Source organism: Lactuca virosa, chromosome 5 (genome assembly GCF_052849685.1).
Source record: "Lactuca virosa cultivar CGN04683 chromosome 5, Lactuca_virosa_CGN04683_v6, whole genome shotgun sequence".
Classification (NCBI taxonomy): domain Eukaryota; kingdom Viridiplantae; phylum Streptophyta; class Magnoliopsida; order Asterales; family Asteraceae; genus Lactuca; species Lactuca virosa.
In genome coordinates this window covers 379547774-379571048 of record NC_136430.1, presented here as the reverse complement: position 1 = coordinate 379571048, position 23275 = coordinate 379547774, and positions in this window count along the sequence as shown.

The following is a 23275-nucleotide window of genomic DNA, read 5'->3' as shown; positions in this document are numbered from 1 at the left end:
GTCTATCCATCCCATCTTCGTCCTCACCACTATCGTTGTTGTTTCATACCTCTTTGTCTCTAACTCTGATGGTCGGAGATCTGCCTATTTCCTAATAGACAACCTCCTAAATGTAATTTTCAGCACCATACAGGTCCGCCATTAGCACCTTCTGTTCCTTTCGCCAATATCCAAGTACGTTTTTTACATAAGCTTTTTTTTCATGTTCTTTCTTTATCTCATCTTCATCTACGATGGATCCATAATCCAATAGATTAAACCCTAAGTTTTGTTTTTACTATATTGCTCCATCAAAAATCCCTAAAACCAAAATTCTTCTACTGTCACACACTTCACTTAAAAAAACGTTTTAATTCTGACAAAGCAAATCTTGTAGCCTCGGGAGGTGTTTGTTTTAAGCGTTTCCCTCTGCTTGTCTAATGATGATATTTTTGTGGATTTTGTGAAATATCCAGGGTGTATGACGGCTTCACCTGATAAAATTTCAAGAATCTTTCATTTTCTTGCTAATACAGTGAGGTGGGAAAGAAGTTACATTATTCAATGGCCGAGAGTTATTTGATTTAGGTCAGAGAAGATGATCATTCCTTGGTGTTTGGTTTATATTAGTATTTAGAAGAGAAAGGGTTCACTGAGGAGTAAGAATTGTTTTCTTAAACTATTGTATACTTATGTGGTTTTCTTAAACTGTTGTATACTTTTGTGGTTGATCATGAAATTGGTTTTGAACTGCTTTCCTAAACTGACATATTCTTTAAGAACGAAATATATAAGATTGCTTTATTATTAATTTTTGTTCTTAAAGAATGGTATATATACTATCATGATTACGTAATAATCTATATTTATATATTAAAAAAAGTACATGCTTAAAGAATGATTACTTTTGTATAAAATAAAGTGGATTATGAAAATTGGTTCCTGTTAGAACCTGAAAGTGAACCTCTAGCAATCACACAAAGAAGATCCAAAGTCAGTCTCATGTCCGAAAAGGAATATGGTCCGGAGTTAGTCTGTGGTCAGAGGTGAAGATTGTGTCCGGACTAGAGAGTATGTTCGAAGAGAAGATGTTCCGATATTGAGAATAAGTCTGAATCAGTCTATCCGTCTATGCGTTAATTGTTCTTGTCTTTTTTGTGATGTAACGTTACTTAGGACTTAGTCTTTTTGTTTAGTAGGACAATCAGAATGTGAGAAGTAGTGACATTGTTCGGTCCTTTGTATGTTTTCCGGTTTGTAATGTGTTCCTCTTTTTTCTATATAAGAAGTATTTAATGATAAGGAAGCTGTAACATCCGGATTTTCAGGGACATTATTGTGTATGTTAATCTTGAGATTTAAGGAGGGACTCGACGAGTTGAGGGACCAACTCGGTGAGTCGAGTCGAGTTGCTCACATGGATTTAATGAGTGGACTCGACAAGTCAGAGGAGGGACTCGCCGAGTAGGTGCTGGGCAAAGAAACCCTAATTGTCCGGGTTTGTGACCTATTTAAAGGCATTTATAGCCTCATTTGCTGCTACCTTCCCCTGAGAGCAAACCCTAATTGCTATTGGAGCTAGAGAGTGAGAGAGAAGCTCATATTGTGGTTCTTGGTGCATTTCTATGAATAAGGATGAAGAGCTTCATGATGGGGAACAAAGGAAGGCAGTGGATCTGTGGTATTGAGTGTTTCAGCTGCTAAAAGAAGGTATAAAGTCCTCATCTTGCTCATTCCTTGTACTAGATCTCATTTTGGGAGTTTTAGGGCTTTGCTTCCATCCTTTTGAATCTATGAGTTGAATGAGACATGGTTTGAGGTTGGAAACCTCAGATCTGGACCTCCTAAGGTCCTTAGAGTCTAGATGTCCCAGCTTTAGTCGTTCAAATGAGGGTTGATGAGCTAAATCCTTCATGAAAGGCATGTATTAGCATTTTGGAGCAATAATCGCATGTATGAACGTAAAGATCGAAGCTTTACGTGATTATTGAGCCTTGGGATGATAGATCTAGTGTTTGGAGTGATAGATCTGATTGAAATCGTCTGAATGAACATTTGGCCGAACGAACTCGCCGAGTCAATGAGCCGACTCGACGAGTTGGTTAGGGTTTGTCCCGAAGAACTGAATCATGCGATAGCTCGACGAGTTGGGGGTCAACTCGACGAGCTGAGCTGGACTTTCACGAGACTTATGAGGAAATAAGTGGACTCGACGAGTCACAAAGGTGCACTCGGCGAGTCTGGTCAAAATTGGACCGTTGACTGGAGTTGACTTCAGTTGACCTTAGGGTTTGGTCAAACTGATTAAGAGGGCTCAAGGGGGGGGGGGGGGGGGTAGGATGGTCTTCTACCCATTCTCTAGAGAAGAGGATGTAAAGAGATTATTGATTAGAATTATTATCATTGTGCTAGACGGAGGCTAGATCGAGGATATTGAGCACGAGAGTTTACTAGACATCATACGAGGTGAGTCTTCTCACTATACTTTACCTAGAGTGGTAATTATGTGTGACCGGAAGGTCTTATGTGGTTATAAGGGTTATGAGATGTATGTTATCTATGTGATATGTATATGCTATGTCCTGAGATTGTGGAGTTTGGACCGGAAGGTCAACAGAGTTTGATGTATGTTATCTATGTGATACGTATATGCTATGTCCTGAGCTTGCAGAGTTTGGACCGGAAGGTCAACAGAGTTTGGACCGGAAGGTCAACAGGGTATGGACCGGAAGGTCAGCAGTGGATGGACCGGAAGGTCAATATGTTATAGACCGGAAGGTCGACAGAGTAGGACCGGAAGGTCTACTCAGATTGTGGGACCGGAAGGCCCCTGAGACACATTGACCGGAAGGTCTCGTAGAGCTACAGCCTCGAGTGGCTTATGTGTTGTATGTAGTATTTTAGGGAACTCACTAAGCTTCATGCTTACCGTGTTATGTGTTATGTGTTTCAGGTTTTTATCAGGATCACGGGAAGGCACCGGCTTGATTGTACACACCAGAGAAAGAGTTATGTTTGAGGATCCTGGATTATTAATGGAGTTGTGTTTGTAAATTGAATAAATGAGATCTTTATACACTATGTTATGAAAAGTATGCGATTTTAAAATGAAAATTTTGTTTGAAAATTTACGGTGTTACAAAATCAGGACGGATTGTTACTCCAAAGATAGTTATATTTGAATTTACTTCACTTACATCTTTCTCTCCAATCAAACTCTTTCAAACATTCTACTTGTTCATTTATTGTCTCTACTTTGATTATACTCATTACTCCATATTTAATACTTGTAGTATTTTTTTGATTCTCATCTTCAGTCACGATTGGTCTTGCCAGACTTGACCGGAACTCATAATCAGAAGCAGACATTGATCTTAAGCATTAACTCAAGGTTTGAGTTTTTGAGCCTTGTCCCCGCGCAAAAAGGAAGTTAAGTCGAGACAAAATTCTAGATTCCTTGAGAACTCCAAAAAGGAAGTTAAGTCGAGACAACATTCTAGATTCCTTGAGAACTCCAAAAAGAGTGTATCTCGGACTATCAACCCACCAACGAAGAGTCACAACACCTTCGCACCCACTAAGATTCTCAAAAGGCCATCTAATCCTCCCAATCTGGTAGAACATAAGAAAGCGGTCAGTCCTACCCCGAAAAAGCCCATTGTAGGTACTCAATTTGTTCGAACTAACTCTCCTCGGACTGTTTCATCTGTCTTCATAGCCAAATCTGATGGTACAATTTTCAAACCACAACAACTTTCAAAACCAAATGTATCATCTACAAAAGAACAAGTTTTGTAAGAAAACAGTCTCACAAAAAACTTCAAAACAAAATCTTGTATGGAAAATTAAAAATCACACAAATGAAACTACAACTCCGAGAGACTCAGTGATTCACACTGCTCCGGAAGTTGCTTGTCTGAGAAAAGCTGTTCCGAACCCTCGTGTCATTGAGTATGATTATCGGATAGATGAAAGAACCATGACCTTCTGTTTGTTTCCTAAGGAATCCCGGAACAAACCTTCCAAAACATCTGTTGCTCACAAATCACAACCGAAGCCTAAGACTCGTGCCTTTGTCCCAAAAACTAACTCGGAGCCTAAAAACTCCACAACTCATTAATTTTGCAGGCACTCTGTGCTTCGGAGCAAGAAAAAATATGGTATATTGATAGTGCTTGCTCCATGCACATGATGGGGCAGAAGGACTTTCTGCGAGATCTCAAACTTTCACCAAATGTTGCCTATGTGATGTATAGCAACAACTCCAACTCTCAGATCAGAGGTTATGACATCCTTACAAATGGCAACTTCTTCATTTCAAACGTGGCATATGTAGCTGACTTGAAGCATAATTTGATAAGTGTGGCTCAACTCACTGATGTGAATCAAGGAGTTGAATTCTGCAAGAAACACAGTTATGTCATGTCAGAAGACCGGAAGGAATGTTTAACCAAGTCAAATCGCAACAAGAACATGTATCCTCTTGACATCAACATGATCATTGGCAAGCCCCATCTTTGCTTACTCTCAAAAGTTGTTCCTGACGTCAGTTGGTTATGGCATAGGAGGCTTGCTTATCTGAACTTGATATATATTAATGATCTTGTTTCCGGTGAGATGGTAAGAGGTTTTCCACTCTTCAAGTTCGAAAATGATCATTTATGCGCTGTGTGCGAGTGTGGAAAACAATCGAAGAAGGGTCATCCCATCATCACTGAAAAATTTATCTCGGAGCCGTTAAAACTTTTGCACATTGATCTATGTGGACCCTCAACAGTAGAGAGTTTGCATCACAAAAAATACATTCTTGTGATTGTGGATGACTTTACTAGGTTCACCTGGGTCTTCTTCCTAAGCCTCAAGTCAGAAACAACATTCGAACTCATCAACTTTATCAAAGGAATCAAAATTCTCATCAAACTTCCAGTAAGGTGAATCCGAAGTGACAATGGTTCGGAATTCACAAATTCCACCATTGAGAACTTTATCCCCAAGAAGGGTATTGACAACAACTTTTCTGCTCCATACACTCCACAACAAAACGGTGTAGTCGAACAACACAACAGAACACTTGGTAAATTCGTCGATCCATGTTTAACTTTGCAAATCTTCCACTCTATCTTTGGGCTGAAGCTGTTTCAACTGCCTGCTTTACTCAGAATAGGAGTATTATGAATCGACGCCTCAACAAGACACCGTATGAATCCATGAACGGTTAGAAGCCAGGTATCTCTTTTCTTCACATTTTTGGATGTAGATGCTTCATCAAGAACAATCGCGATCAGCTTACAAAGTTCCAACCCAAAGCTGACGAAGCTATCTTTCTTGGATACTCTGCTAAATCAAAGGCTTATCGAGTTCCTAATCGGTGAACTCGTGTTCTAGAAGAAAGCTTTGATGTTATGTTTGATGACAATTTCGTTCGAAATTCTGGCCCAACCCATGTTACAAGTCATATCATGGAGTCCGATGCTCCGGCCCCAGGATGTCCGAACCAGCAAACAATTTATGAAGTTGACTTTGAAACCTTGTTTAGACCCTCAAAAATAGCTCTTGATTCGGAATCTCGAACAAGACAAACCTTATCAACCGAAGCTCCGGTTGCCCAAAATGTTTCAGGTTCAACACCCAGTTTTCCTCCATTTGATTCCGAACCGTTTCAACCTTCTCAGGTTGAGGGGGAGAATGGTCAACCTTCCCTTGAATCAAATGTGGATGGATTCCAAGATGCAGCTGCTGAATTCGACTCCAATTCTATCAACAACGATGATGATGCAAATTTATTCGATTTCCCACCTGATGATGATGTCAACCTATCCGGTTCAGAAGTTCAGGGGGAGCATCATCCACAAGTTCAAACTATTCAGGAGGAGCAACACAACCACATTGTTGATATAGGATCATCTGTTGCACAAGAGCTTCCGAGACTACATGTTTGGACTAAGGATCATCCTCCGAACCAAGTTATTGGAAATCCAAATGTTGGTGTACAAACTCGTTCTGCCACAAGTGTTCAAAATGAATGTCATTTCTCGGCATTTATCTCAATGGTTGAACCCAAATCCATCAAAGAAGCACTAGAACATGCTGATTGGATTACAGCCATGCAGGAAGAATTGGCAGAATTCGATAGAAATGAAGTATGGACTTTCGTCCCTCCTCCTTAGAATCATCCCATTGTTGGTACTAGATGGGTGTTTCGGAACATACTAGACGACGCTGGAGTCATCATTCGGAATAAAGCAATATTGGTGGCCAAATGATTTACACAGATCGAAGGGCTTGACTACGATGAGACGTTTGCTCCTGTTGCCCGTCTTGAAGCTATCAGAATCTTTCTTGCTTATATTGCTCACAAAGGCTTTAAGGTTTACCAGATGGACGTCAAAAGTGTCTTTCTAAATGGTGAAATTGATACTGAAGTGTATCTCCAACATCCCCCGGTTTTGTCAATCTCTCAGATCCGAACTACTGCTACAAACTCGAAAAGTTGTTTATAGCCTCAAGAAAGATCCTCGCGCCTGGTACGAAACCCTCACCGACTTTCTCAAGCGTTCAGGTTTTCAAAGAGGTATTCTCGATCCTACTATGTTCCGAAGGTCAAATGGAAAACATCTCATGCTTGTCCAAATTTATGTTGACGACATTATTTTTGGATCCACCGATTGATCAATGGTTGTTGACTTTGCTAAGTTAACGGTTAGTCAATTTCAAATGAGTATGAATCGTGAACTAAGCTTCTTCCTAGATCTCCAAGTTAAATAGACCAACAGAGGAATTTTCATTCACCAAGAGAAGTACATCTCGGAACTTCTCAAAAAGTACTCGATGGACACATGTGCCTCTACCAAGGTACCTATGGGTTTCGGATACAAAATATTTTCGGACCCATCTAGTGTTGCAGTTGAAAATACGTACAGGGGAATGATTGGATCACTACTCTAACTTACAGCAAGTCGTCCGGACATCATGTTTTCAACATGTTTGTGTGCCAGATTTATGTCAATCCAAAGATGTCTCATCTCTTGGCCGTTAAGAAATATTCTGATACCTCAAAGGTACAAAGAATCTCGCAATCTGGTATCCAGCAAATAAGATTTTCCTCCTTCAAGCATATTCTGATTCAAACTATGGTGGTCTTCAATTGGACAGAAAAAGCACATCTGGTGGCTGTTAATTTTTAGGTGGTCGATTGGTCAGCTGGTCATCTAAGAAGCAGAACTGCATTGCACTCTCAACAGCTGAAGCGGAATACATTGTTGCTGCTAGCTGCACATCTCAAGTTCTTTGGATGAAATCACAGCTCTTGGATTATGGTTACCGGTTTCAACAAATCCTAATCTATTGTGATTCTCAAAGTGTCATTGCAATCTCGCACAATCCCATTCAACACTCTATGACGAAGCACATCGACATACGGTACCATTTCATTAAAGATCATGTTTTAAATGGTAACATCGAACATATTTTTGTTCCATCTGACGATGAAATTGCTGATGTCTTTACTAAGGCATTAGATGAAACCAAATTCAATGGTTTTCTGAACAAAATGGGTATGATGATGCCCGATCCTTAGTTCTTTCAAGAGGTTTGTACTCTCTCGTGGTAACATCAGAAAGAAGATTAGTTTCGAAGTTCAAATTTTCTCTCATCTCGGAACTATTGCCTCTCGGAATAAATATGGTCATTTTACGTGTCTTTTTATCTAACTACCTTTTGTAGTTTGAAGTTGTACAACTTATCTCATCATATGAAGTCCATAACCAATATAGTCACATTGGTACTAATCTCACCTCAGAACTTAATTCATAAGATGATCCCGGAATTCAAGTCCGAAACGGTTTTGAACTCTCATTCTTTGTCAAAGATCAAATTCTTCACTCCAAAATTTCTTTAAAAAAATTTCGGACTCTTGGCTCCCAAATCCTTAAAAATTCGATCCGGACCTTATGACTCAATTGCTTCATTCCAGAACCTATCTCATACCTTTTTTTCTGTTACGAGATCCCTCAATTTCTTCCCGGACTCTTCATGATAATGTTTTCAAAAACATTCTGGAACCCTATGGTTCCGAAATCAAGTCACATGATGAAGTCCAAAAGGTTTTTAGGTGAAACGGTTTTTTATCGGTTACTTTTTAATGATGATTATCTTTTCACCCTCGAAACTCGCTCCATGTTGCACGTCTCCGTAAAGCAGACATCACATCTTACAAGTGACGGTTTCTATTTTGCACTTCAAACCATTGGAATGTTTAGTCACAGTAGGTCAACTCACCTAAATACATAAACAAAATTAATGCGATCCATTTCCATTTTTGGGTTTCATCATTACGTCTCCAACCCGACCCGTTTCCTTAACCAATAAAACCCGTCCTCAAATCCTCATTTACCCTTAACATGCACAAAAAGCTAAAATTCTTCTTCTTCTTTCTCTGCAACTGTGTTCTTCAAGCATTCATCTTCTGCAACAATGGCGTCTTCATCTCCTTCCAAAATCACTCAAACCGCTCCTAAAATCACTCAAACCGCTCCCAAAGTTCCCAAAACTGTTGCGAAGAAGAAATCATCCAAGGGATCATCGTCGTCTCAGTCCAATGAACCCTTTCTCAGAGACACGACACAACTGTTCTCTCTTGACCCCATGGATTGCAACGAGCCCATTAGAGTTATGATTGAGTTCATTGCTCATCGTCCCATCGCCTTTCCACTTACCCAGATACCAAACCCACCAATCCCACTTCGTCTTCTTCACACAACATTCGAACGGATCAAGATCGAGAATGATGTTCTCGAGACGAAGATAACTGGTGATCACATAGTTCTTGCACGTAAGTCCTCGTTTCTCAAGGCGATTGGAATAGAAGAAAACCCTTCAGACTTCAAGGTATAAGAACCCACAGCAGAAGAATTTCAACTGTTTCTCACTTACATTGGCTATGATCAAGAATACAAAGCCAAGAAGTTCAAAAAATCAGTCGTCTCAGGCCTCTTGACCATCTTGATGCACTTCATTGTCAGGGGTTTATCCGGAAAACATGGAGGTATAGATACTCTTAGCAAATATTGGTTGTATGTGGTTTATAGCATCTTCTCCGGCAAGAGCAACGTCGTCGATCTTCCTGAAGTCTGGTGGCAAGATTTTCGGAAGTTTGCCATCAAACGGAAGCCAAACGAGATTTCCAGCCCTAGATTTTGGGCACTGACGCTCCAACAACTATAACGTGAGATGTCTGAACCAATTCTGGTGGATACGATTCGGAGAGAGGTATTTCTTTCTTTCAAAACTGTTAGACATTATCATATTCCGGACCAAACTTCCTTCGGACCAATTAGACGTTTACCGGAACATATGTTGGTTGTCCTTCCATCCGAATCATTCATTTGAAGCATCATATGGAGACCTCGATTGTGTATAGGCCTACACAATCTGTCCCGGTCCCCATTGAGCCCACTCTGGAAGTGGCCAAGATTGTTCCTTCGGGTGGAAAGAAGAATAAATCTGCCAAGAAGAAATCATCTCCCTCAAAGACAAAAGCTAAAAAGAGAACCAAAGTCGGTTCCTCCTCTCAACAGGAAGGAGCCAAGTACATTCCGGCTGACTCTGGCCTTCCTCCTACCCCACCTACCCACTCTTCCGAAGTACCCTACCCTTCGGAGATTCAATATCACAAGCACAGACTCACGGGGAGTCTCCTCATAATCCACCCTCACCTTCCCAACAAGGTGATGCCGGTGTTGACAATAGTTCCTTGCCCCCTGGAACAAACCCACGAGTCTCATTGGAAAACCCAATTCTTTCTACACAAGCACGGTCTGAAACCCTTGTTCCGGACCCCAAGCATTCCAAGGCTGGAGTAGTCCCTCCAACCTTAGGTGCCACAACTGGTCTGATACCCGGTAAGGGTACAGGATGATCAGGTGCTAATGATCCTTTGTGGGAAGATTATGTTGACAGAGCTCATTCAAGACATTCAGAACTCGCCAGGTCTCAAGTTGAAGCGACTCTCATCTCTATGAGGAAAAGGGCCATTCAAAGCAACCTGCCCTTCGTTTCCCCTACTGATGAAATCACAGATCTGGAGTTTGCTTCCGGAGAAATGCCAAAGACTCATCTCCATGATGCTATGCACCCAGATCCAAATGAAGAACTTTCCGATGAAGTCATGTTCGATGATGAAGGTGCTTCTATTGTTGCTCCTCAGTTGTTCTCCTCATTTCCCTTTCATACAAAGCCATCCTCATCAAGGCCAGATTTCGACTTTGGACTCTTATCATCCTCTTCGGAACCGGTTGACGAAGAAATTCATATAGATGATCAAGTCCAGGTTAATCCTGAAGGTGAAACTGAACCCACTCCCAAGAATGTCAACGCTGATACAACCCATCTTGACACATCCGAACAGCCAGTCAACCAAGACGATGACAAGAACAAGTCCCAGACTTCCACTTCGGACACCAGATATTCTGTAGGAAATTACATCAATCTGTTTGCCCTTCTAGAACTCCGAGACAATGTCTCTGACACTATGAAGAAATTCGATTCCATTGAGTCCTCCGTCTCCGGACTCAATACCAAGCTTGATGCAAAGGTTTTCGGATTGAATTTCAAGCTTGATGCAATCCTCCAATCTCTGTCCGAAACCAACAAGTCCGGACTAACGGTTGCTGAACGTGAAGCTCAGCTTGATCAGCTTATCTCTCTTTGTCTGAAGCATACGGTAGAAGAAGTTGAAAAGAAGTACAATGAAAGTTTGGATCACTACCTTGACACCATCACCACAATGCTCAAGGTCCATGACGACATGATTGGGGTCACCAATGAACTGATTAAGCAAACTCATTTTCTTCATGAGAAACAAATTCAAAGGATGGAGAAGGAGATTAAGAAAAAGGATGAGATGCATCTCATCATGCAGCAGGTTCTCATCAAGCTCCTCAGGGCATGCTGGAACATTGTGGATGTTCCGAATCACAAGTGCGACGAGATGATCTCCATTCTATCCAAGTTATTTGATCATATCAAAGCTCAGGCTCTCACAACTAATGCTTATGATGCCCTAACTCTACAGCTCAACACCAGCTTTCAAAAGGTGTTTCATAAGAACTCAGCCCTGGAAACTTGTCTTTGAGTTTAGACTCTGAGATTAAAACTCTGATGATTCTTTACAAATCCTTTCAGGTTCTCCTGGTGATGATGATGACGAAAGTGGCGAAGAAGATGTGTATGTTAAGAACGGAGTAGTAGGACTTCAAGCTCCAAGGAAATATCCTGCTAAAGTGCTAACGGAGCAAGAGCAAAGAATTTGGTCAGTAGTCTCTTGGCCATCTACCCTGGCTGATGTTCTTCACAGAAGCATAAAAGAGGCTAAGCAAAAAACCAAATTAACGGTTGACGCCTTCCGAGCCACTACATCAATGCTACCTCCAACTCTCTCTCCCAAGATTGCTCCTATAGATGAAGGTTCTCCACTCCGGAAGCCGGATGATATTCCGGAAGAGCCCCTACCTTCCTCCCCTCCGAAGTTTGTTGTTGACGAAAACATGCAACACATCATCTCCGCCCTCCAAAAACAAAAAGACAAGGGCAAAAAGACCATCTCGGAAGTTCATCACTCCGGACCACCTCCAAAACAAAATTTTGGTTGGTCCCAAGAAGAAATCAATCAAGCACTTGAGGAAAGCATCCAGATTCAAGCCCTCAAAGACAATCCCAATCCGATGCTAGGGCTCTCTCCTCTGTACCGTGAAGGAATCATACACGATTTGGATATAGTACCGTTTATGTACTATGATCTTCCGAACCAAGACTCGGACCAGATTGATTTGCCTCTCTCTCCCTACAGCAAGTACTACATAAAGTTCGCTCCTCTCCATCCGGAAGATGATCCTCAAATGATCATCCAGACTGAACGTGAAAGATTGGAGACCTTTTATTCCAAGAACGCACTTCCTCAAAAAGAAGTCTGGTCTCGGAAAAGGATCGCCAATATTTCCAGATTCGGAAGGAAGATCTTAACCAAGTTCGAACTTAATTGTGTGTTGTTCCGGTACCACATCTTCCGGACCAAACAAACTCAAAGCACCATCACTGACGCTGACTTTCCTGCAATCAACCCAAATGACATCTTAACCATTGCTGCACATTTTCGGAGTCATCAAGATGACAATCTCAGCATGGGAGCTTACAACGCTGCTTTAAGCTTCCTCAAAGACTATGTTGCTGAATTCTGTCTGTGCGACTATGAACTAGCACATTTGTTCGGAACCGAAAACTACTTGGCTAAAATTGACTTTGTTCTACCGGAAGCCGAGTTATGGGCTGAAGGGCCAATTGATGAGCCGGTACTAGGGTTTGTCTACAAGCAAAAAAAGACAACAAGAAGGACTTCTTCCGAGTCCTTGACAAACATCTAGTTCCAGCCAAAGCTCTTTGGAAATTCATCATCCGTGCTTCCAAGTCCGATGCACCTGAACATGTCAAGGCAAAGCTTGCGAGTCAATTGCAATGGTACATTGAGGTCAGAGATTGGCTGTACAGAGCATATGTTTTCATCAAGGAAGAAGCAAACTAAGCTGCCATGATTGCTAAGTTCACTTAGGGGAGATTGTTAGAACCTGAAAGTGGACCTCTAGCAATCACAAAAAGAAGATTCGAAGTCAGTCTCATGTCCGAAATGGAATATCGTCTGGAGTCAGTCTGTGGTCAGATGTGAAGCTTGTGTCTGGAGTAGAGAGTATGTTCGAAGAGATGATGTTCTGAAATGGAGAATAAGTTTGAATCAGTCTACCCGTCTATGAATTAATTGTTCTTGTCTTTTCTGTGATGTAACGTTACTTAGGACTTAGTCTTTTTGTTTATTTGGATAATCGGAATGTCAGAAGTAGTGACATTGTCCGGTCCTTTGTATGTTTTCCGGTTTGTAGTGTGTTCCTCCTTTTTCTATATAAGAAGTGTTTAATGATAAGAAATCAGGACAGATTGTTACTCCAAAGATAGTTATATTTGATTTTACTTCACTTACATCTTTCTCTCAAATCAAACTCTTTCAAAAATTCTACTTGTTCATTTATTGTCTTTACTTTGATTATACTCATTACTCCATATTTAATACTTGTAGTATTTTGTTGATTCTCATCTTCAGTCTCGAATGGTCTTGCCAGACTTGACTGGAACTTATAATCAGAAGCAGACATTGATCTTAAGCGTTAACTCAAGGTTTTGTGTTTTTGAGCCTTGTCCCAGCGCAATTAGATCCTTGTTCTCACAGTTCCATGCTTAAAGAATGCTTATTTGTGTATAATATATACTGTAGAATACATATTTATGAAATTGATTATACAATGAGATATATAAAAGTGGATTCTTAAATACTTTGTTATACTTTTGTTGTTGCGGATGTAACACAAGAAGCACCACAACAACCGCCAATAGATTTACAAGCATAACCTTTACCATAATTACCATTGGAAGAAGTGTGTAAACAAGAAAAACAAATAAAAATTTGAAGAGGAAAAGAATTTGTGATATTGAAAATAGTAATTTTGTTTGTTTTTGTTTTACTTTACGGATTTAGCTTTTCGAAACTAATAAAATGATGTTGATGACCTTTCTATAATAGTAATTTGGAGAATGAAAATGTGAAATTGTTATGATTCCAAATTCATTCTTAAAGCAAAATTATTTGATTTTTGTACATTTATTTTTGAAGAACATGATATGATTCCAAATTCATTCTTCAAGAATGTTAAATAATTGTTTAAGAATGTTAGTTATGACATCTAATTAGTGTCTTATTCTACAAGGATGTCTTACGAGCATGTCATTTATAATCATTCTTATCACCAAAGGGTTTCTAGCCCAGCGGTATCCGGTGTTGCCCTCCCTCCTTGAAGTTGAGGGTTCAAGTCTCGTCGTGGACATAGGTGGATTTAAGGTGTAGTTTAGGAGTAGGTTAGATTTGCCGTTTAAAAAAAAATTATAATCATTCTTATCATCAAGCATGAAGTTTTTATTAAAAAATCAATTCGTAATGATTTTCATGATATATAAAAAGTTTTACTTTAAAAAAATGATTCTTAATGTTGTATCAATCATAAGAATTGTTAAAAGATTGTAATTCCTAAGAATAAGAATGACATAAAATAAGTCACCACAGTTTATTCTTAATTTTTTCCATTATCAAGAAAAAAAGTCAAATATTATAGGTGGTGAAAAAAGAAAAATTAATATTTTAAGAATTAAGTATGTTTCATGTTATTTGAGTACTATATAAAAACGATTAAAAAAATTAAAATTGATATCTCATGAAAATTCACTTTATATTTTTTAAATGCAATTATTCAATAAATGCTACCACATGTTAACATTTCATTTCTTTTAATGCAATGGACAATAATCGATCATACATTCATATAACATTTATAGTTTATATTTGATCCTTATTTATATATATATATATATATATATATATATATATATATATATATATATATATATATATATATATTGAACCACATTAATATATTGATAATTAGTTAAGTGTATTGAAGTTTTAATCTAATATTACAACCCTTCAAAGTCCAAACAAATGTTATTTAACATTAAGTCACTAAGTATAATTTAAGAGTACTTAAATAGTACTTATGAGTTTTAATTAAATATAATTTTAATAGTTAAATTGTCTTTGGTCAATTAAATAGATAATACCATAAGATGATCATCTAATCTTTGGATAAAAAAACTATGTAAAAATCATCGAAACTTATATTAGAGAATTTAATTATAATTGTCAAATATTTTGTGTGTATTATTTATATAAAGTAATTTGTATAAGACTTTGAGTTAATATATTCAACCGTATTAATAATTAAACGACCTATCTAGAACTAAAAAATATGGTTTATGCATTTTAGTTTACAACTCATTGTCATATTTTTATTTCACTCGAATAGTTTTGAATCCTTTTATTTAAAATCGTCTTACTATCGTGCCAAAACTCAAATTTCTATTAACGTAAGTATTTTAATCAAAATCATATTAAAATACTAAGGTGTTAATACATTGAAGTTTTATTTTAATATTACAAATTTTTTAATTTCCAAGTAAAAATTATCTATAACTACACAGAGAGAACTCAAAAAAAAATTATAATGGTACTTAATAAATATTATGAGACATAATTAAATACTTAAATTATGTTTAGTTAATTAAATAAATAATATGATCATCTAATTTCAAGATAAAAAATTATATAAAAACATTCAATCCCCTATTGAAGACATAATTATAAGCATATAATATTTTGTGTATAATATATAGACATTCTATTTTAACTCTAAAATTTAAGAAAAATATTGATTTATTATCAACTTAATTGCATTAATAATTAAATAACGTATATATAACTAAAATGTTGGTTTATTCTATTTATTTCACAACTCATTTCCTTTTGTTTTATTTTGTATTGTACTTTAATGTTTTTTCATTTCCTTTTTAAAAACGTCTATTATCCTGCCAAAACTCAATTTCATTTAAACTTAATTTTTATATTAAAATTGTATATGTATATTAATGTGTTGTTACATTAAAATTTTAATTTGATAACAAAACTCTTTAAATTCCAAGTATCGTCTTTAATTGATATTTGTGGTCATTAACTGACGCTTATCAGATTTAATTAAATATGATTGAAATAGTTAATTATATTTATTCAATTAAATTACTACAATGATCATGTAAAATCTTGATTAATAATTATGTCAAAAACCTCCAAACCCATTACTAAAAATGTTGGTTTAGGCTATTACTTTATTTTTTTTTATTTAAAAAACAAAAGTGTTGAATTCTCATAGCATATTATCGGTTATTACTACTATTGTGTCAAAATTAAAATTTAGATTAAAAATAATCGTTCATGAAAGTTAGACACAATACTAACGTGTTACTAAATATTGCTGGTGATTTTTTAAGAATAGTTTCAAGTCTCAACAATTTTCATTAAAAAAACACAAAACCTAAAACAAGCTTTTTATGCAAATAATAAAAAAAAATCTAAAATACTAAATAAATATGTAAATTAATATTTAATATTGATATCAATATCTTAATATTTCATAACTTATTAATGTTTTGTTTGAAAGGGTAAACATCAAGATTAAACATTTTAATAAAAAAAGATACATATGAAATAGCAAGCCATAAATTCTCAACAATCCACAAATGTTAAAATATATTAATAATAATATTCGTGATACAAATGCCTCTAAACTTTTTAACTTTTTTCAGTACTATTATAACATTATAATATAATTAACCACTTACTTTATTGATTAAGAAATGATACTCTTACATTTGAAGAATGATCCAACATCATAAAATATACATTAATGTTAATTGTTAGTTATTCCAAGATTTTTCACGTCTACAGTCTAACACAGCAAAGCCATTATAGTATCTAATTACAATATATGTAACTTAAAAATATCATGCAAAATAATTACAGAATTAAAAATATAGAAAAACTTTAAGGCAATGATCCATATCATTCCCTTGATTTTGAATCTTTGATATCTTTCCTTTAAACCAATAAAATGGGTTGATCCATTGAATCTTTGATATATTCAAATAAGATTTTATAACCCATGACATATTTCACCATAGAACAATTTTATATGACAACTGAAACCTTCTTCTCCATTTATATATGTATTTCATATAAATAAATTAGAGTAAGAAGAGAAGCAAGTATGATTAGCCAAACATGTAAAATAATATTCTTATATACGTTAACTATTTCAATTAATTTATGAATTAAGTATAGTAAGTTACAGTCTTATATACGTTAACTATTTCAATTAATTTATGAATTAAGTATAGTAAGTTACAGAGGTGAAGGGTTTCAAATGAGACATATCTTTAACCATATTGATTTAAGTGGCTTCCTTTATAAGATTTATAAAGATTTAGATCATTGAAGTTGATTATGGTTCTAACGTAGATGCTTCAAAAACACATGGTAATTGGTCAAGAATTGAGGGCTTACTAGATCATGTACGTGATAAAGGTATTGTTTTATATGCATTTATAATAAGGTAGGTAATGGGTCTTTGACTAAATTATGCTATGATGTTTAGATCGGTAACATTTTATCTAACCGCTCGATTTCCTACATAATTTTTTTGGAAAATGACAAAAAATGGCTACTTAAGGATCATATTTCAAATGGAGGTTAGACTTGGAACTAGCGTAGAAGCACATAGGGGAAGATTTTTAGTATTTTTTGTACCATCAGATATATCTAACAAGTGGATTTCAGAACGTGATCGATCGGGGGAGTTTATAGTTAGTTTTATTATACATCATATTGATGATTACACTCTTGATAATGGAAGTGGGTCAACCAGATGAACATATTTGCTCTTAAAAAACTCAACATTTTAGCTTAGACAATTTTATTAAATCGAGTGACAACTATAAATAATTTGGTTAATATGGGTAACTTGGAGTCGACTATGTGTTCTTTTATTGGAAAAATGAGTATATTGATATATTCATGCATTATATGCCATAGTTAAGTGGGGACTATTGATCTTGTGTTTATTTATTGCAAGGTGGCATCTACTACATGATCTTTTATTAGTCACTGGTGAGATCATTTGTTTCCTATAGTCGGTTCCATAAGAGAATGACTAATGTGGGTGAACTTTATGATGTTGATTGTTTTGCAACAATCTTTTGTTGAAGTAATTATCTTGATGTTTATTTTTAGTGATTTAGAATTTTATGAATTCTCTAGGTTGTAGTTCTCAAAAACATTAAAAGCATACTATTTATGGTAGAATACTTTCTCAATATTTTTTGTGCTTATTCATAAAAACTGAAAACTACATGATCTTTTATTAGTCATTGGTGAGATCATTTGTTTCCTATAGTCGGTTCCATAAGAGAATGACTATTGTGGGTGAACTTTATGATGTTTATTGTTTTTGCAACAATCTTTTGTTGAAGTAATTATCTTGATGATTATTTTTAGTGATTTAGAATTTTACGAATTCTCTGGGTTGTAATTCTCAAAAACATTAAAAGCATTATGGTAGAATACTTTCTCAATATTTTTTGTGCTTATTCATAAAAACTGAAAACTAGATATGAAATAGGTTTCTTAGCTACAAAACCCAAAGTTGAATATTATTTATTTGTAATATTTTTCTATTTTTTTGTTATTTAATAAATTTCAATTGTAAAAAAAAACTGATAAAGATCTTCTGAATCTTTTTATTTACCCATTCAAAATTTCTTTAGTGAGACTTGATTATGTTACAAGTATGAAAGTACCTATTCATTCTTCAAACTGCATCTTCCATATAAACCCAAGTCATATCCCCTTCTTGATTAGTCTTCCAGTCGAAGCACTAAACCATTGTACCCAAAGCCACTTCTAGGAGTTGCATACCTAAGGACATCACATGGCACATTCGTCTCCCGTTGCTAAACGACAATAGATGGAAGTGTTTCATAGGATTTAATAGCAAAAACGATACTTTTTACCTATATGTAACACCCATAAAATTCAAGCCAATTTAAAACTTTTCAAAACATTTAAAACCATTAAGTTATTACAATTTGTTTTCAAAATAGTTTAAACATCAGAGTATCCCCAAAATAAAATCATGAAAATATAAGGAGGTGCACGATCACGCCTTCGTCTTGCCGCGATCATCAGAAGTGAAGTACCTGAAACATAATCAACAACTGTAAGCCCGAAGCTTAGTGAGTTTCCCCAAAATACCAACGACATACATATATAACTATATCATATAAACAAACACAACATGCATAATGAGCCATCAGTCTGACTGGACCACCTTACAGGCCATCAGTCTATCTGGACCGCTCTCCAAGCCTTCAGCACGTATGGACCGCCTCTCAGGGCCTTCAGCCTATCCGGACCGCTCGCCGGGCCTTTGGCCAGACTAGTATGCCTTAGTCGGGTCTGCAATCTATCCGGTCCGCCCTGGGTATCTTGGCCTACAACACAAAGCAGGGCCTGCCTCAACCCAATCCCCCAAACCAACAATCATGTGCACATAAATATCATATGGTAGCTAGCATGTACAGATAATCATACAGATTTACAGATTACTAACATATCAACCATCCTATAACCAGGATACCGATCTAACCGATCACTAACATAGCAACCATCCTATAACCAGGATACCGATCTAACAGATCACTAACATAGCAACCATCCTATAACCAGGATACCGATCTAACAGATCACTAACATAGAAACCATCCTATAACCAGGATACAAATCATAAGGGTCGGCCTTGGTGCCTTAGACCCTGTTGATATAGTGAGAAGAACTCACCTCACGATGTCGAACTGTAGCGATAAGATCAAACTCCCGAATCACAGCCGCGAACTCAACCACCTATAACCACCATAGGACCAAGTCCATCAGAATCCCAAATTACCAAAATACCCTCGAAAGTCCAACTGGTCAACCCTTAGTCAAAGTCAACAGTCCATGTTGACCCAACTCGTCGAGTGCAGCTAGCAACTCGTCGAGTTCTTTAAGAACTCAGGAAATCATAAAAAACCTAATTGACTCGCCGAGTTTCCAACCAAGTCGTCGAGTCCATGTGTGTCCAAATGTCGGGAAAACCCTAACTGACTCGTCGAGTCTTCTTATTGACTCGCCGAGTTCATGCAGAACCAATACAGGTAATCTTCAACTGACTCGTCGAGTCCCTTCAGTCCATTTCTCATCCATACATTTTTAAGCTACCCTAAAGCTCCATATTGCAGATCTAACCTCCTAGGGCATGGTTTCCACGTAAAGTTGCAAACTTTACGTACATGCATGGTCCTAGATGCCAAAACCAAACTAAGGGAAAGGTTTAAACCAAGAAGAAGAGCCTTAGCTTGCTAAATCTGATAACTTTATGGTTATAGGGACTTAGACGAGTCCATATATGAAGTTACAACTTCAGATCATACCCAATACCCGAATTGACTCACAAATATGCTAAAAATGGCCCTAAACCTTTGCATGAAGAGATCTAACTAAAGATAAGTCATGGTAACGATTTGTTACCTTTAGAATGATGCCAAGATGAAGTAGAGTCAGATCCACAAGCTTCTCTTTGCTCCAAGCTCCCTTAGACTTCAAACCTTCTTCACAAAATGCACCAAAATCACTCTTTAAATCTCACAAACACTCAAGAACAAAGTCTAGACTGATTAGGGTTTCTTCTGGTCGTCAAGAGGTGGTAAGGGGCTGGAGGAAAGGACTTAAGGTGCATTAAATAGGGTACAAACCCTAAAAATTAAGGTTTCATCTTCCAGCTCCTACTCGTCGAGTCGGGGTCCTCCAACTCGTCGAGTAGACCACATAAATCATGCGGGCTGACTAAAATTCTACATGACGAGTTGGGGCCTCCAACTCTTCGAGTAGACTTCCTTAATTTCATGAAATCCCTAAATCTCATTCTCAGAAATCGGGATGTTACACTATAAACTTGAAACATCCCAAAAACCATAGTGAATTTTTTATTTTTTATTTTCAAAGTCACTTTCATAAAAACCATGTAACAATCAACAACTGTTTTACCAAAATATCATAACACATCAGAGTATCCAAAACATCTCTCAAATCATAAAAACTTGTAGGATATGTGTAAAATCAAGCCTTCGCCTTCCCCCGATCATCTAAAGTACCTTAAACATTGAAATCCACAACTATAAACTAAAACTTAGTGAGTTCTCCAAAATACTCCTCACAATAATATAATAACAATTATAATACATGTATATAAGGTTTATTGGCTCGTGGCCTCAACCCAACCATCCAGGGTTTGTTAGCATATCACCTCAACCCAACCACCCAGGGTTTGTTATCATATTAACTCAACCCAACCATCCCAGGCTTGTTGGTCTATTGCACGAAGCAGTACCACCTCAACTCAACCATCTAGGGTTTGTTGGCCTCCCGCCTCAGCCCAACCGCCAATATGTCAACATATGCAACAAGTAAACAATAATCAGGAAGTACAAGTAATCAAACAGATCTACCAATCTAACAGGTCACTACAACATAGCAACATCCTATATACCAGGATACATAACATAACCTAGTGGGTCGGCATTGGTGACTCGACACACGAGTACAATAAGGAAAACTCACCTAAAAGTCCAAAAGATGGTTGAACTGATCACTGCTCCAAATATCGGCTTCACAGGTCACGTATACAAAAAATAGGATAAAGCCTCAATCTACTACTCAAATTACTCAATTTGACCTAAAGTCAAACTTGGTCAACGATCAAAATCAATATTCCAAGGTCACTCAGTCGGTCGTCACGTACTGACTATCTATTGGTCACGTCGTGACCTAATAAAACAAAATAATCATAATTCTTCCTATATCACATCGTGACACCCAAGTTGTAATGTCGTGACGATGCTCTGGATAGAAATCAACTATAATTTCTTAATCCAATAAGCCTTGTAATTCATACTTTCCAGAAGGTTTCTCTATCCTAGAACACTATAAAAATTGTAGCTTTTTGGACATGTATGTCCATTGCATGTCCCAAACACAACCTAGGGAAAAACAAGAAAATAATGGGGTTAGGATCTCATGCAAGGGTCCCAAAACCTAACCATACATCAAATCCAACACTTATCTCATTAAAGGTACACTGGATATCCATAAAGTTGGAAACTTTATGGAACCCCATCACTATATCAAGGCTAGACATGAAAGATGGTGCATAAAAACCTATATCTAAGCTTATAGATTCATAAAGCATTGAACTTGGAAACTCACAAGGGTCCAGAAGGTGTAAAAACGGATTGCGGTGAAGCTTGAATGTTGAGTGGATGCACAAATCTCTATTTCTCCTTCTTCTTGGCTAGAAAACACCTAAATGGAGCTCAAAATCAACTATCGGGGATTAGGATTTCAAAGGGGAGTGTTAGGAGGCGGTGGAGGTTGATGGTGGGCTAACCCTAGCCTTCACTTCCTTTAAATACGGGAAAAATCCCAGAAATTAGGGTTTGGGTCGCAACAAGTCTTACGTCATGACCCATAAGTGGTCACGTCATGACTCTTAAAGATATGTGTGTTTCTTCCAGCATGGTAACGTCGTGCCACATAAGTGTTCACGTCGTGACCAGGGTTAAAACTCTAAAGAATTCGATAACAGATTCAGAAAAAGTGTTAACCTGGAGCTTGGTGTTATAGTTCTCCCCTACCTGAACTAGATTTCGTCCTTGAAATCCTGAGTTGTAAATAGATCTGGATAGTGCTCACGCACCTCTGACTCGGGCTCCAAGGTCCACTCAGAACCCTTCCTATGCTGCCACTGGACCTTGAGCAAAGGTACCATCTTGTTGCGCGAGGTCTTCGTCTTCCTATCAAGAATAGCCACCAATCTCTCTACATAATTCAGGCGCTCATCAACCTGAATTTCATTCAAAGGAATCACCACTGAGTTGTCAACCACACACTTCGAAAGTTGAGAAACATGGAAGATGTTGTGAATCTAACTAAGATTCCCAGGCATATCTAATCGGTAGGCCACCTAGCCTAACTTGGCCACTACTCGAAACGGTCCAATAAATCAGGGACTCAACTTGCCCCTATTCATGAAGTGTATAACATCCTTCCAGGGTGATACCTTTAGTAAAACCATATCTCCAACTTAGAACTCTTACTCAGATCTACGACTGTCATCATAACTCTTCTGTCGGTCCTGAGCTGTCTGCAACCTCTTCCTGATCTGCTGAATGAGCTTCGTTGTCTGGAGGACCACCTCAGTCCTCCTGATGACCTTGTAGCCGACCTCTCCCTAGCAAAATGGTGTACGACATTTACTCCCATTGAGAAGTTCGTATGATGGTGGACCAATACTAGAGTGATAGCTGTTGTTGTAAGAAAACTGAGTTATGGGAATGTAAGAATCCCAACTCCCACCGAAATTGATGGCACAATCCCTCAACATATCCTCAAATGTCTGAATAGTCCGCTCACTCTGAACATCAGTCTGAGGGTGATAAGTTGTGCTGAAACGAAGCCTCGTGCCCAACTCCTCATGAAATATCTGCCAAAACCGAGAAGTAAACAGTACATCAAAAAGTACATCACGATCAGATATAATAGAAACTGGTACACCATGACGAGCGAAAACCTTGCGCACATACACATCGGCCAGTTTCTCGGTCGACGAACTCTCCCGGATGGCAAGAAAACGGGAACTCTAGGTCAAACGATCGACAATTACCC